The sequence below is a fragment of the Lichenostomus cassidix genome, chromosome 7 (assembly GCF_008360975.1).
Source record: "Lichenostomus cassidix isolate B80296 chromosome 7, HeHo_3.0, whole genome shotgun sequence".
Lineage (NCBI taxonomy): Eukaryota > Metazoa > Chordata > Aves > Passeriformes > Meliphagidae > Lichenostomus > Lichenostomus cassidix.
Genome location: NC_139488.1, coordinates 5,548,958 through 5,566,073, shown reverse-complemented (window position 1 = coordinate 5,566,073; position 17,116 = coordinate 5,548,958). Strand labels below are relative to the sequence as shown.

Below are 17,116 nucleotides of genomic sequence, written 5' to 3'. Positions count from 1 at the left end.
ATGTTTCTGGCAAAAGCCTCACAGTTACTGTACCTTTTTAGTGCTTCTGTAATAATACCTTGTGAAAAGCTCTTAGTATGTGAGGTTTATGAATGAAACCTGTCAAAGTATACCTACTACAAAAACATGATTGCTGAATTTCTTTGAAATTTAATTCTTAGCTGTAGTCTAACTGTGTCATAAAGGATCTATGCTACAAGCCACCACCACTATGTGAAAAACCTCTATGTATTTGTATTTTGTACGTACATCTTTGCCACGTCTTTCTGCATCCCTTCACTGACTCTTGTATCCTAAATTATATTTTCTAAATCCCCCACATTCTATTCTATTTCTACTCTCTACCACCTACAATGTTATTTCCAGATAAACTCAAATTTCCAAAGGGTTCACCGTGAGCAACGTTGGCCTTTTGATCAAGAAAATGAGTACATTTTAACACAAATGTTATACTTTTCATACTGTGATACATTCACTGCAGGGACACTATAAAGAGCATTTACAAACAATGCAGGGATGTTCAGCATCCATGCAGGGCCTCTGGGAATAGTGGAGACAAGCAGTGCTCTGGATTTGGAGCACTTGCTCTGCTGGGGGAAGAATTACCACATTTTAAAATGAGTGGCCATAGGAAATCAGGGCTCCCTCCCTCGGGTTCATCCTTTTTCTGCTCTGCAGATTTTGCAGTTTCTCCTCCTCGTGTTTCTAACCTAATCTAATTCTTAGAACTTAAAAACCTAAAATAACAGTCAGAATGGGATTATTTGCTGCTGTGGCTATGTTATACCATAACGTGCTGCTCTCATTACTTAGTTCCATTAAAAGGAGTAATTTCCCATGATCACCTTGGAGTTTTTGCTAGGTCAATTAAAAAAGGTTAATTATTAATAAAACACACTAACACATGTACCCCTGAACAGATTAAGGCTGTGGTCATCCTGCCTTGTTTTAATGATTTCTGAGTCCCACCCCACACGCTTAAAAAAAAAAAGAAATAAATAAAAGCTCCCAGAAAGCATTTATAGTATATATTCACGACACTGCTTCCTAGAAACATCTCCGAGAAGGGTTTGGCTCTCGTTTCCCCGCTTTGCACATCTCTTGGGATGATGAAGCAGATAGGATTTCCCACACTTCTCTCCAGCATGTCTCCTGCGTCAGGCTGTTCTGTGACTCTGCAAAGCACACTGCACATCTTGGTGCTGAGCCAAGTCTGCCTGGGAAGCCACACTTCCAACCAGCTCCTCACACCACCACCAAAATCACCCGACCTTACAGAAATACACAGCCGACTCTACTCTTAAATACCTTTTGGCATGAAAAGCTTCAGAGAAGTGAAAATTGCAGCAAAATCTGACCTTTCCTTGGACATACTTCAAGACTTACTGCAATGTTATGTTCCAATTATAGAAACGCCCCAAATGAATAAGCAGATATTTAAATTTTACAGATACCACCCTAAGGAAAAATTTTAGTTAAACATAAATGGCGTGATTACCTAATGGGCATAGCAAAATGTTAGCAAAGTGAAGTGTTTGGATAAAACAGCAACGATTAATTTTTCATTTAATTTTTTTCTCAAATATAACATGCTTCTGGAGATCATACTTAGTGAACATACTCGTGGTTCCAGGCCCACACAGTATTTTAATTCCATAAGGTGCGTGGGAGGCTTTTTAAAATCCACATAATTTTGTGTTATTTTCTTTTTACATGTTAAGTTATTATCATCAGATGGAGGGGAAATTAAACATTCTGAATGTGTTAAAAGCCTCGGTCTTCTTGACTCCTATTACCAACTGCTAACTATTGCTAAACTCATCCATTTTTGGAACATGAACAACCTTGATAACATCAGATGAAGGCAAAATAAAAATAGAACTTTGGCAAATCCTGTGAATTGAATTCCGGTATCTCGGAACACCATGTAAAGCTCTTGATTGCCTTTGCAAATGTAACTCACTGTATTAATATTGAAGCTAACTCATTTCCTAACTTTGCTAAGAGCAGCCAGAACTATAGTCATGCTGGAAGAGTGAGGAACTAAATAAAATCTGGGCTATGAATATAGCTGGGATTTGTTTCTTCCTGGGAAAGGTTTTGCAAAAACCTTTGCAGAAAAGGTTTCGTGAAAATTATTCCAAAACAACTTTATATCTAGTCTCCTTTTCTTTTGGGGCACATTATATATGTTGCTTCCTTCCTTTTTCTGAGAGTAGACAGTAAAAGCCATCTTCTCCCTCACCTTAATTATTTGGATTTTAAGATGACCAGAATTAAAAAGAATTTATTTCTTCCTACAGTCCTTATTTTGACTTACGGTCCTGTGCAGAGCACTTGGGTTTTATCCCCACTCAGACATGCAGTACTAAAGATGCTTAATGAGCAGCAAGACCAGTTTTTGCTTGTCTGGGTCATGTTTACATGGCATGACAGTGCATCTGATGCTTTGGGAAGAGGTGCCTGGAGCACAGCCCTGCACAGCAGGGGAAATTCTGGGCTCTTGAGCAGGACAGCCCTGTCACCACCCTCAGTCTCTGCAGGATGTGCTCACACATAGAAGGTGGCACCTCTGGTTTGATTTGGTGCAGCACCATGTAAGTCTCTTCACTACAAGGTGAGAAAAGGTAACAGATAACTTTAAAAAGCAAGGAATGCTTTAAGAACCACCAAAGACCCTGAATTAATTCAATTTCAGATTTAAAAAAAAAAAAGCCTCAACTGTCAGGTGATCCCACTGCAGTCATAAATATCTGGAAGTTGTGTAATTATTTAATGCTTTCCTCTGTTCATAAGCCTCTTAGAACAGAAGCACATTCTCCAGAGATCGCTGGCTTACTGTGTACCTAAAGAAATTAAGCTACAGTTCAATTATGGTAAATATATTTCATTCCCCCCAGAAATAGGCAGGTGAAAGGGCTTAAGTTCAAATGGAAATTAGATTAACAATAATAAGAAAGTTATTTAACCCCTAACTTATATAGTGAGCTCCTTGCACAGCTTTGCAAGGGCATTCACAACCAGTGTAGAAAACAAAGCATACAGAGCATATATATTAATTTTTGTTATGGATTTTAAATCCCCTTTCAAATCCTATCGGTGAAAAATCATCTTCCATTTGGTAGCCATTTCCCCTATCAAGTCCTTTAAATAATATTTAAAACCTAATGTAAACAATATGCAGCATTTATTGATGCCCATCAATATCCTATATCACCATCAGTATCCCATCACCCATCAGTATCCTATATCACCACCCAAAGCAAGCCACAACTTAGCAACAGAAGGTATCTTTCCACTGGAAAACTTGAAGTGCTTAGGCTGCAGCCTTTAGTTTCCCCTCTACCACTTTAGTTTCACCATAATTTTGATGAAGTTTCCAGATATGACTGGTTTTGTAAGATCCTGTAAGGTCTAACAGAAACCAATTTTTTCCCCATTTCTTTTAAAGCTCCGCAACACGGTGAATATTACACTGGGGATAGTTTTGCTGTTGCTGGTTTTGCCTTCAACAACACTGCAGTTTAGTGATCCATAAAGATGCTGAGGCCATACTTGTGGGGAAGGACACTCACATCCTTAAATGAGCACCACTGAGGAGCCCTAACGAAGCCAATGAGCTCTGATCTACACCAGCTGAGCAAAGTAACCCTTAAAACCTCGAAAAGCTGTTTGTTGAAACCAAGATATATAAATGCAAATCTGTTGGTAATAAACAGAATCAGAAACTGGGGAGCTGGGTGGCTTTGCTGACTGCTTTAAAATCAAGATTGAACCAGAGGTTGTCTACAAACAAGGCTACCTGCTTCACTGACAGAGTGTGTTACATCAGAAGGCAATTAAATCAGAGGCCTAAGCATTTGTTTTTGTTTAAATTGCAGTCACTACCAGCCATTGACCAATAACAGTATTTAAATAGCAAGCAAGCAGTGTCACTGTTGAGCAAGAAAAATGAAGCAGCAAAGATTAGGAAATACACTGCAGTGGGGAGACAGCTAAGCGCGGGCATCAGTTATTTAGGGATTCAGTCGTGCCTGCTGCCCACAACAACAATAACAACTCTCTCTGCTGTATTTTCAGAAACGAGCTTTCTGCCAGCAGTAACGCAGCAGCTGCAAACTCCACTAAAGATTTCAGCTTAATTATTACAGGGTTCCTCCAAGCCCTGCTAAGCACTGACCTGACACCAAGGACTGACCCATGGCTCTGGAGCAGAGTGTGCAGCATCCTCGCTTCCCTCTAACCAGAGCCTTTAGATGTAGAAAGCTCCATTCAAGCTCTTGACATGCTTGAAAGCACCACCCCTGCTATTCCATCTCCTTCCAGCTCACATACTCCTGTAGGCCACACACAATGACATACAATTTCTTACAGTTTGTGCTGGCATCCTACAAACCCACAAAAAGCCTCTTGATCAAGCACACAGCAACACATTTGTTGCCTCCTCCTGCTCTTGGAGTTAATCAGGTCTACAGCATGTTTGTACAAGAAAGGAGCCTTCATTGCTCAGCTGAGAAATATAGATGCACACATATATATTTTATCCATATACTAAAGATATGTAGATATCTGCAACCCTCCACCAAATGCATAAAATATTAATATTTTTGATAATGTATTGCTGGATTGCAATGTATAATCTTATAAAGGATTTTATCACCATGATTATCATACTAATAATTTATAGACAAGAGAATCTGAGGCATATAGAAAGCATACTCAAGCTCTCATGGACAAGGTCTTGTTTTATACCATATGACAGATCCAAAATAATGCACGGACCCCTGCAAATATAGGCAGGAAAAGAGCAACACCCTTTCCATTGGCACAGGGAGAAGCTGCTGCTCAAGGAACTCCCTACTCATGCTGGTAACTTCCTCTGCCGTGTTCACTGTGATTGATTTTCACAAGTAGGAGTAAAACAGAATCATGCAAGCTGGGCCACTGCCTAGAAAATAAATCTTTGAATTCAGCTGACAAAATGAGTCAAACAGCAATATCATCAGGACCACAATGCAGCTTAGGTCGCCTCGCCAAAGAGCAGGAGAATCCACTCAGGAACTTCACTCTTAAAGAAAAGCACTTACTGCTGACAAAATGTGTTTTTAATGGCAAATAGTGCCAGGCTGGGAGTGCTGGTACAGCCTTAATGACATAAGTTAATGCTGTATCAACTTAAACTCCACAAGGTTCTGGAACAATAGGGCTGAGTGACAGAAAAGTCTTCTTTGTGCACTACTGAAGTCAAATGAAAGGGAAAAGGAAAGGCAAATGGGTTACAAACACATATGAAAGGAAATTTAATGGGTGAAATTCACCGTTCTTTTTCCTTTCATCACTTCCTGCCAGTTTATTGTTCACATCTTGCTCAGGGCTACCTTTTGCCTATTCATAAATGGCCCTGGTCCCTCTGAGTAAGCTGTTTCTAGCTACCACTTCACTGTACTTTGTTCTATTAATGCAGAACCTTCTTAGTTACCACAAGGCTATTTTCCATTTAAAATTAAGCTGGCTGGCTACTCAATACTAAGTAGCAGAATAACAGTAAAGAGGGAGATATTGTTCTGAATTCTTCTGTGGTCCACTCTTAGTTTTCACTAAACAGTGATAACTTGCACTGCTCTCCTTCATGGTACTTAGAAACAAAGAAAATACCCCCAAGATCATCTCCTGCTGTTCAAGTATAGAAAGTTTGCTAATAGCAAATAGTTAGACTTAATGGAGAATGGATGAACAATATCCCAGTGGGCATCTAAACACAACTCTTGATTCCCAGCTCAGTGTTATTGCAATAATTGCCATTACAATAAGACTTATAAATGTATTTATGAGTAAACATGTTCCCAACATTTGCAATACATGGTGCTGTTGGGGTAACAAAACATGTAAAGAAAGCTAAAAATCAAAGCAAATCTGCCACGTACTGAAAAAGTCATACAACACTAATGCCAAAATAAACAATGCCATGATATCCTATTAATGTAATTCCCTTCTCTGCTCCTTTGGGCACACAAACCTATTTCCCAATCTCACAGCATCTGTATTTTCATCCCTTGCTGGTCCACACATTGCAAAAGAGGTTACCACTTGTGCACACTAAGTCTGGATCAGGATGCTCATATGCAAGAGGTGTTTAGGGGGGAGCAGAGATAGCCAGAGGGGAAAATGTCTCTGCACCAATTTCAAACACTCTGGGTGAAATTACTGCAGGAGAGAACATACTATCTATTGTTAAAGTAGAGAAATGCCATCTGATGGAAAGGATGAGAAACAAGAAGTGTGGGAGGGCGTTAAATGCTTTTTTGTTTTTGTTGCATATCCAGGTGAACACTTTAAAAAACAGCAGCTGTAAAAGCCAAAGTAATACATACAATTTTTCCAGGCAATTCATTCTCAAATCTGCCTTCATTTTTTTCCAGTAATTTCACAGAAAAATTCACATGCATTCAGAATGAATAATCCAAAGTTGCAAACAGGGTATGGAGTCAGATGATGTGCTTTTTTATGAGAATTAGTGCCACATAAAGGAGCTGCAGAAGCATTCCAAGCCCCAATTTCTGACTTGTAACCCTTCAACTCAAATGTTTCTCCTCCTTTCAATGGGAAAGGAACTAGTGAAACATGGAGCTCTTTTACTGACAGGTTTGCAGCCCTTCTCTCACACAGGGAAATCTGAACAAGACCAAAGTATGGTTTAAGAGGTTTGGAATACAGAAAGCTGCTATAAAGGTCCATAAGCAGTATGTGAATCCCTTATAGAGTTCCTAGAATCAAGCGGTGAATTGGATCAGAATCTGCAGCGTTTTTCTGCTGTAAGACAGAGTTCAGATTGGCAGGCTGAGCCTAAACTCCTCAACTCCTGGTGCCCCAGGCCCACAGAGCAGCTAAGATACTACGTGACTTCCAGGCAGGCAGATTTCTGTGAAACATGCTTTTCTCCTTCTGGGATTATATATTTCAGTACAGTTACTCCTGTCTTTTTATCTTCATTTTCTCCATCTGATCAGGGCTCTCTTTGCTAATACAGGCACTGTCTCTTTGACTTCCAATAGAATAATATTCAGTAATAACCTACAAAGCGAGGCTTATAAAGTGATCGCTTTGACTATACAATCTCTAACATCAGAAGTTACAACAATTTCCTCTCCTCATTCCCTTTCTTCTCACTACAGAAAGTCCAAATTTACGTGCCTTACAAAGAGATATTCACCTGCAGAATTATCAGGGAAGACAGAGAAATTCTCAGGAGAGAGTTTTTTCCAACATCTGAGACTCACCATTGCCCAGCCTCTGTGAGATCTCATTTCTGCTGCTGTCACAAGTATCCTATGTTATACGAGAAGCATCCCTATATTTTTTCACTCTTTGCTTGCCCAAAGAAGGGTTCAAGTAACACAGATGCCCATAGCAACCCAAAACCTGAAATTCATGTTTATGCTGATATCACAGGGAAGAGCTGCCCTGCTGCAAAGCACTTAAAGATTCAGCTCAAATGGAAAATATGGGGGTCTTTAGTGATGACCAATAGCTTCGGTATTTCATTTGCATCAAAAGTATATATACTATATTTCCCATTGAACGTAACACTTTTTCCTTCCACTCAGTGAATGGATCTCAACAAATCATCTGTAAACTTCTACAGCCAGCAGATGCAAATGTGCTTTCTCTCTCATTGAGCTGTATCTGAGGGCCATGAAAGTACAACCTGTTCTCCCCCTGTCTCTCACAAATCTTGAAAATAAAGTGCTACCAGCTGCTTCAGAACAAATAACAACAGTATTAGTTTTCCCTCAGACAAATATAACTTTTACACCACTTATAATGTTTTCCCACATTTTTACCCTACAGTCATCTCTCAGCATAAAAGACTCTCAGATGTGATGTGGGTAATGTAGGAGGGAAGAAGTATCCATCACCACTTGCCAGAGATAAGATACTAAGGAGAAGAGACTAAGTGCCTGAGAGCATCATAAATCAAGCCACGCTCAGGTTAAAGAGAAAAACCCCAACCAACCAACCAACTGAAATCCCTTCTCAGATCAGATTCTCTCCATCCCAAGGGTTTTGTCTACCACATATGCCCACACACACCCTCAGAAGCCAAAGTTTTCTGCTTTTCCCTTTCTGTCTCTGCTTTCTGGATTAAAGTCAGCACCATCCCAACAGCTCCCCACAGCCACTCCGGCTCCAGGACAGGCAGCAGCCAGCACTTGGCATCACATCCTGCAGCTCTTAGCACATCCTGAGAATAAAGGGGGAAGAATGAATCAGCTAGTTTAGAGTTATAGCATATCTTGGCCATTAGCAGAAAAAACCTACAGGAGACAGCGCTGATTAATGCATTCCTCCTCTTTCTGCTTCTCAGTTAAGCTTGTCTGTCAACTCCCATTCTTCCCAGCATCCATGGGGTTTCCTATAATATGATTATCAAAATGCAATTCAAAAACTGTTTTCTTGCTCTTCAACATCAACTATATTTGTAGAGGACATTGTAGCTCAGGGAAGAGGGAAAATAACAATAACTCTGCAATAGCAAGGACAGCAAATAACTGCATTCTCACAAGCACTAAGAGTTTTATTTGCCGTCCTAAGGATGAGATAAAGTTGTACCATAGGTATTCAAAGGAGCCTGAAAAATGGGGAGCAAAGTATTTCTCCTCTTTCTCTCAAAAGGACAAAAGGTGCCTCTGATTTTAGGGAATTGGAGTGGGTGGCAGCACGACTGCTGCTCCCCCAGTCCCAACCCTGAAATGGAAAGCACTGAAATACCCATTTATTTCCCTTCCAGCTCCATCACCTGGGAACTGGAAGCGTGTCACACGCTGTGACCTCTCCTTGTTTTCTTCCAGGCACAGCAGAGGCTGGTGGCAGAGGGGATTAGGCTCTGAGCTCTGCTGGCTCCAAGTGTGTCATTAGGATGACTCACACTGAGGAAGAACTGTGGTTTTTGGTGACTCACATGATGGCTAGTTTGGAGCTTAAGCCCTGTGTTCAAGCCTTAGCCTGCAATCCCTTCAATAATCTTTTAATATGAAGTTTAGTTCATATACAGGCCAGCAGAGCTCCCTTCGCTAAAATTAATTGGAAATGGATTGTGAAAAGCCACTCACATTAATCACCGTGAACAGTAAAAAAGGAAGTACACTTCTTGGGCTGGTTTTTTTTCTTTTTCCATTTTATCTTTCTACAGCATAGCAGAAGGCCTGCTAACCAAAGTCAGTGCAGTGCAGGCAGAACCAGCAAAGGCTTTTCAGAAATCTTTGCAAGCACACAGCATCCCTGCATCACCAGAGGTAACAAAAGGCCCAATTTAGGCTCAGACAGAAACCAGCCCTTCAATGCAATATATCCACCCATCCTCCACCCCCAGCCCCACCCTTCCTCTGTCCTGGAGACACAGCCAGATGGCTTTAAAAATGTGTGGAATGTGACATTTTAATTATAGATCACCTGCAGTTAGACCAGGAGAGGCCTCTCTGAAGAATAAGGGAGAAAAATTAAAGAAAAGAGGATAGGCTGGTTTCTAATTTTCTGTCTCCTCAGATGGCACGGTGAGAAGCAGGAGCAGGGAACAGAGTGGATGACAGGCCAATTAAAGTTGTTCTTCTGGCCTGGGCGATGCTGGCTCCGAGCCCAGATCTCATTCTGCTGCCATCTCCTTTGTGTCCTGTGGCATCTTCCATCTGAGGAAAAGCATCCCTGCACCCCTAGTGAGCCAGCTCGGGGCTCCAGCTGGCACTGACATTCTGAAGTTCTGGCATTTGCTTCAGCAACTTGCCGGACTCCACATCATCCTCCACCATGACCAAGGAAATGATTTTGGTGCAAAGGACCTGGCTTGACAAGTGCACGCCACAGCTGATCCCAAAATGATTTTGGGGCTCTCCATGGCCACAGCTGACCTTACAAGAGCAGCTGTCCACCCCTAGGGGCTGTGAGACTACATCAGATTGAAAGTTTCAGCTTTGCAATAGATCTTTGCTGTCCACTCTTAGTTAAAGTGGCATTATCTCAGTATTCCAATCCATACATTTTCTGGCATTACCAGCAAATGGTTTCGTTCTTCGCATGACAGTTATCTCAGCTCTGAATTGCTCCCGATCAGTGGGCTTAATTCCATCAATAACAACCTAATAAACGCACTTTAATCATGCAGTAATGCATACTAATGGCAGCTTACTCTGGAGTAGGCTTTAATTAAAGCAATTTAGCCTCAGTGCTGGTCACAGCCGAATGCTAGCCCTCAGCACTGAGGCTTTCTGCTCGAGACCCTGGAGTCAGGCCTTCGGAGCGAGCCAGGCGAGCAGAAGGGATTGTATTTGTGGACTGAAGTGGCAAAATACTCCCAAAGGTGTCTGAAAGATTGCTTAAGCACTCAGCAGAAAAAATTATCCACGTGGTTGAGGGTTTTTTTGTATAGACAGCTTGTTTTAAATAAATCCTTAATCATTTTTTTCAGTGACGTTTGGGGATCGGAAGAGAAAATAGAGAACTGTCACAGACACCAATCCAGACTTAAAGAAGAGTTCAACAGAACAAAGTGCCTCTGTTCCCTGAGTATTCCCCAGATTTCACCCATTCCTCAAAAGAGATGATGTTTTCCAACAGGCCTGATTCCAATCAGAGTCAAGAATTAAATATTCCCCTTTTTTTCTGTTATTTCTCAAGAGTTTTCCATGCAAAAACATCGCAGTTAATCATTGCACTCTTTCAAGGTCCAAGGTTTTTTCACTCTCTCATCTTCAAAGTGATTAATTTCTCTTTTTTCCATTAGACCTTTAACAAGTCTGACACAAGAAATGAAGAGTGCAGATTGCCATGGTGGTCTGGGCAGCCTTAGCAGCCCAAACAAGCGACTGCTCTGCAGCAACCAGAGCTCTGCCAGCACAAATGCTCCACGAGCCTGGGAGAACACAGATGCTGCCATTTTATTACTGTCTTCTATAAATGAGCCTTGTCATTAACTCCAGGAAGAAAATAAGGACTGGTACAATGTGAAAAACTGGAAATGGAATATTTTGGGGAAAGCAATTTACAGTGAAAGTACAGTTGCTGTAGATGTAAAGTCTCAGGCTGAGGTAAAACCACAGTCAGACTTAAGATGATATAGAGAAAAACCTTAATGCTTTCCTTGAAGATGCATATATTAAAATTTTCTCCACTGATGCCATACTTAAACAATGTCAATTTAAGTGATCAGACTGTAAAACATTCAACCAATTAATGTGTCTCAAGCATTTCCTAGCCAGAGAAAGGCAATGCTGAGCTGTGAGAGCAGCTATCACATTTTTAATTGATAATTGAATTAATTACTGTAGACATTTAAATTTTATAGCACAAGATAAGCACAGAAATGTTAACATCCAGATATTTCTATCACCAAAGGCAAGTGCCAATTTTTTCAAGTCAATATTCCCATGGCAACTTTGTTGCTGCCAACAAGGAATATGAGACAATGACACACATCAAGTGTGTAAGATAAGAGGGAGAAAGGGAATATCTAAATGCCTGCAACTTTTTAATTCAGAGAACTCGAGAAAATAACAGATTTTCTTTACAATGTTTTCATCCCTACAGCAATGAAAACCTGTGCAGTGTACCAGGAATCCCTCTGCATCCATAGACATACCCTGGAAAAGGTGACTCTGAGGTGATGGAATAATCCCTTCTATTAGATTTCTAAATTGGAGAAGACAGCCATCTATCTGGAATGGTCTAGGAGCAGGGTAATCTCACTTGACACCAGCATACAGGCTAGACAATGCATCTCCTCAATTTTAGGATGTGAAATTACTTGCACCTCTTGCCCTCTTGTTATTCCCATTGACAGAGTCTTGCCTGTGCCTGTAGACTCAGAAAGGGAAAAATAAAATCAGGAGTAACTCGATGTATTGCACAGCCTTCTTCTTCAATTGTAAGAACATTTCAGGAAATTTCAGAGACTATATTATTTATAGGTATTTTCAGAGTTTTTCCTTTGGTCTAGTATTTTTTCCAGTTTTCCGCTCCAAGACATTGCCAAGCAGTCAGTGACTTTCTTCTGTGCTAGCAAAAGTCTTTCCATTTGCCTAATAACCAAATTAACCTTTTCTTTCCCACATTACTGTAAACCCATTTTCCTAGGGACTCAAACATAATTATCTCATGCTGTAAACTTGAGACACTTCAGCAACAAAACTGTTAATTCATTGTCTGGGGATAGATACATATATCTACTTTTAAAACTTTTGTACTTTAGCAAGTATAAGTGTAGGAAAGATGAGCAAAGTTATAGCATCTATTCCCTGTCTTGAGGCATCTGCTTATGTCTCTATATACAACAGGTAATTTTTGCAGCAGTGAAAGCAGTTTTTTATTTTTATGGTTAAAGAATGACGACAAGCCAACAGCAGATTAAGTCCAGGTAAATCCATTAAGAACTTTGTTAGAAAAGGAGAATTGTCTCTGAAATTTTGGGAAGATTTACTTATGGTATGAAAACAGCCTTCCATGAGTTTTGACTAAAGAGAGAGACACACACAATGCAGGGAAAAGAGTGGTAGAAGCCATACAGCATGAACTGTACCCAAATGATGACCATTTCCTCCTCAAATACAGTAAAAGTGGAGAAATCAAATCTCCATTTGATGTGGTTCCACGTGGTGAGGAGCTTCAGCCAACACAGACACCCGAGGTTTTTGCACCATTACCACAGAAGTTAAATATAACTTTAGCTTCTTCTTGTCCCAGCAAATTTGCCATCAACCAGCTACACCAACATCTGGGACCACCAGGAATGGCACTATCTTTGTACACAAGGGAAAACAAGGTCAAAGACCTTGAGATCTCCACATTGTCTTATGAAGCACTTCATAAGGATATATTTAACCTGGCTTAGAGTATCCTTACAGTCACAAAGCAATTAAGAAGAGCCAAGTGCTCAATTCTCAGCCTCATTTCCCAGATTTGAGGATGCTAGACAAGATCTGCAGGGCTCTTTTGAGTTAGGTCTCTACATGGCAGCTGAGGCAGAGGAGAGGCACTGGAGTTTGGTCAATATTATCATGATAAAAATTAAACTGAGGACAGAGGGCACAGACACAACAGAGCCCCAGCAAAACACAACCAGAGGTCTGGAGAGGTCTGAAAAAGTAACCAAATCCAGGCCCCACTGCTGCTCCAGAGCACCTTTTGCAGCATCTGTCCCTTCCAAGGGAGCCAGGGTTTTTTCAAAAGGCTTCAGTCTCTCTGGCTCTGCAGGGCTGGTACAGAGAACATGATGATTAAACTATTTCCCTATCTTCCACTCCAGAATGTGGGTTGAATGCTCAGGATAGGCCACCAGGAATTAAAGCCACCATGGCTGGGGCAGTTTTATAATCAGCAAGACTGCTGGCTGCTGTTGCTTCGCCAGGCATCTTGTTACAATACTGAGCATTTCCCAGTTTCTTCTGTCAAAGTCAGGGAGGGGAAAATCCAGCATCAACCTATATTGATGCAAATTCAATTGCTCTTGTAATAATAGCTGTCATTCTTATCACTTTCCCTGAGAATGTTTTCTGGTATCCTTCTTTTCTCCTATACTGACAAAAAACCCCATATTTGAATTCTTTTCTCATAGCTTATTCAGTGTTTTGAATTCTGATATGAAGGGAGAATAACATTATGCACCATTTTATGGAGATAATGGGAGCAGTTCCAGCGGTGGGCAGCTTCCTTGTGATGGTTTTATATTAATGCATTGGTCAACAAAGGGAGTAATTACTTATTGTGAAATGTTCCATTCAATGACTTTATGAAATTTCACAGTCCTGATGAAAACCCAGCCAAATAATTTTTATACTAAAAATACCCAGAAAAGTTTCTGCAAATCCACAGAAGTATTGATTCCTCATTCCCCTAAACATTAAGTGCCTTTTACTTGTTCACCTTCCCACCCCCTGCAGAGTTGTGCCATTGCACCTCCAGTTCTGAAAGCTCTCCTTTGTAGCATCCCAGCACATTCAGAAATGAAAATTTATGCCAGAGAAAGTTTCACATTTATCTATAACACTGCACTCCACTGAGAATCTAAGCACCTTATATTTTAAAATAGGATGGTTTATGATCCAGCTCCTCCCAAAGTTGCTGCTAGCACAGCATCCAGTATTGCACTTCCACAGTTCTTTTGGCACTGTGAGAGAATATTCTCCAGAGGCTCCCTGCTAACAATCAGGGAGAATTTTTAACAGAAGACAGAGTAACAAGGGTTGCAGAAACAACAGATTATTAATCCCCTCTCCTTGTCACATGATCATGTTGTTTTTCCTATATATTGATGCAAAAATCTCCAACTGCTTTTTTATTCAAAACTTTGCCTTTTTTTCCCTATGGCTTGGAGAAGTGTATCCAAAATGGAATACTTCATGCATGTCTCCAAGATCTTTCATCATCAGGAATTCAAAAGGAAAATATGAGCAGAAACAGGGAAAAACACACTCAGAGGGCACAATTCCAGTGTTACAGACTAGCTGACACCAACAGAGTGACAGCAGTGTACACTTTATCCACAAGGACAAAATTTGCAATGTTTTTCAGAATTCTACTCTGATTTCAGTGCTTGCTCTGCTGCAGCAAAAACACCCAACAGTTTCTGATACCAACAGAAGAGGGTGTCTATCCTCTGTACTTTGCAAAAAGCAACAAAACACTGTGATCATCTGAATTGCCTTATTTCTTTATCTTATCATTTTGGTGAAGAAGAAAAGTTTAAAGGCAGAAGTTAATAAGCACAGTATAGAAGCAGACATCTTGCCTGGTTTTTGCATTGTGTAACTTTTTCTAATGTAAGACTTAAATAGGTCAAATTAGAATTAAAATATCATATTTGGAATGATGATTTTGTTAATAACTTCCAAGATTACTTTAATCACTTTGACATCCTCTATAATAGACTTCAGAGTTCTTGCATTTATATATTTATCTGCTTTTGCACTTAGATAGACCTTCTTTTTAAGGAAAACCCTTCAGTTTGACTCATTTTACATTCCTGCTTTTAAAAAAACCCACAACGCCTTTAACATTTAGATTATCTACACTGTAAAATAAAAATTCAAATTACCATCACAAAATCTAATGGGATCACGTCGTTTAAATTCGTTGAAAAACTAAGGTCATACTGCTCAGCCAATAAAGGTTTAAAGTGGGAACATTAAAAGAAAGAAAATGGGCAGTAAAACATTCTGAGGAGAAACATAGATTGTTTTCTTTTTTTCTTACTTAGAAGATAGAGATGGCAATAGGACACGCAGGAAAGGTGCTCAGCATGGGAATAACTCCAGGAAATCTCTACTGGCTTCAGCAGAAAGAAATTATAGTAATGTGGAATGGGAAAAAACCCACTTCTTCAATCTGTTAGAGCTGCCTTTGAGCTAAGACAAAGAAGAAAATAGTCATAGAACAGAAAAATGGAAAACAGGGAAAAGTTTGCCCTGCCACTAAGACAAGAGTTCCTTCTAAAGCACTCAGCCAAGGACAGTACCTCCTTAAAACGTTTCATGGAGAAATGCTGATTTTGCACTGCGAGGCAAGCGATGCCCATCAGCTCTGCTGAATGCCCTGAGCACTCAGGCTGTGCCTGCCTACTCTGTCTGAGCATCAGGAGATCCTCTGCACTGCACAACTGAGCAGCACCTCTGCAACAGCCTGGGACATCACCAGCTGCTGTCCTGTCACTGCTGGGCTCAGCCCAGCTCCCCCAAGGTCAGCAGATCGAGGGCTGTGCTTGATATTCCTGTGTTAATAGCAGTGAGGAGAGCACTGAGGTCTCCCCGGGTGGTGCTTCAATTCAAAGCTGCCAGTCCTCTGCCAGCACTTACAGCAAAGAGTAGCATCACGTTGCTTGTAAATGATGAAAAATTGCCTAATTCTTCGGCAGTTTGTTCTCATACATCTGCAGAATGCGATCTCTGGGTGACAAGTGATGGAGAATCACAATGTTTTAAAGTGATAGTTCATCCTGCAGGAAACCAGAGCTTCACCTGCTTGCCTTGGTGGCTCAAGGAATTTGCTCCAGAGAACAGAAATAAATTAGAATTGTCAACACCCTGGCAGAAGAAAGGTTTGACAGAAACAATAGTTTCACTCTTTCCTTACCTCAGAAACAACAATAATATTGTCACTCCCCTTTCCCAAATAGTTACATTGTTCCTTTATGAAGATACCGAAGGGCTCGTTCTGTTTTAAATTTATTTCATTAATGAGTTATTCCACGGAACAACCTGATAACATCTACTTCTTCCTGTGCTTTCAGAGGAAGACCTAGCAAGCTACTCAGTCAATATAGTTCCAAAGGGTTTTTCATGTGTCCTGGCAGGTGATAAATATCTCTCTGCCTCCAGTAAGACAGATACTTCAAGGAGACTGCTTGATATTTGCAAACTTTGAAAAATGAATGACAACACATCAATTGTGCCTAAATTGAAGAACACAGACATGCAGATAGAGCAGATTGTTTTTAAAGATATAACACTAAAAAATGCCAAGCTTTTATTTCCTTGAAAATATATTAAAAAAAAGCTTTCTCAGTTTCTAATTATGTTGGGTCATTTTTAGATGGAAGCATTTTGTCTAACGTGATATGCTGTAAAGAAATAAAATTAGTAGAATTTTTCAGATGACAATATCCTTTTTCCTATTCACAAAATAACCAACAAAGACATTAGCAAATCAAGAACACTAGCAGAAAGAAAAAGTTAGTAGCTAGAGTACATCTGTGTGATGCAACAGTAAAATTGATGGAGTACTTTTCACACAGTCTCCATGGTCTTGTATAATAATGAGTTCTTTGGATACTCTGATTAATGCATGAATACAGATGAATTGACAAAAATAGTTTTAAAATGGAATGGAGGGAAAGGAAAGGGAGTATTCATTCAAGTTTAAAAATACATTTTTCCTGAGCTATGTTTATTTCTCACATAAATTTTCTTGGGTCACATTACAATCAACCCTCAAAAATCATACATTAATTTTGAATGCAAGAAACCTGAATAATGTCAATATTAAGTTTAACAAAAATATGTGAACAATCTAAACTACCAAACTAGGGCAGGACAAAGCTCCACCTGTCAACCAACTCCAACAGAGCCCCACTTTT

At 40.1% G+C, this 17,116-nt stretch overlaps 1 protein-coding gene across 3 annotated transcripts in view; it reads right to left on the bottom strand.

Annotated features, from left to right (window-relative positions):
- ZNF804A (zinc finger protein 804A) overlaps nt 1-17,116 on the bottom strand; it is a 361,702-nt gene that overhangs the window by 155,676 nt on the left and 188,910 nt on the right. The gene's annotated exons all lie outside the window — the stretch shown is intronic.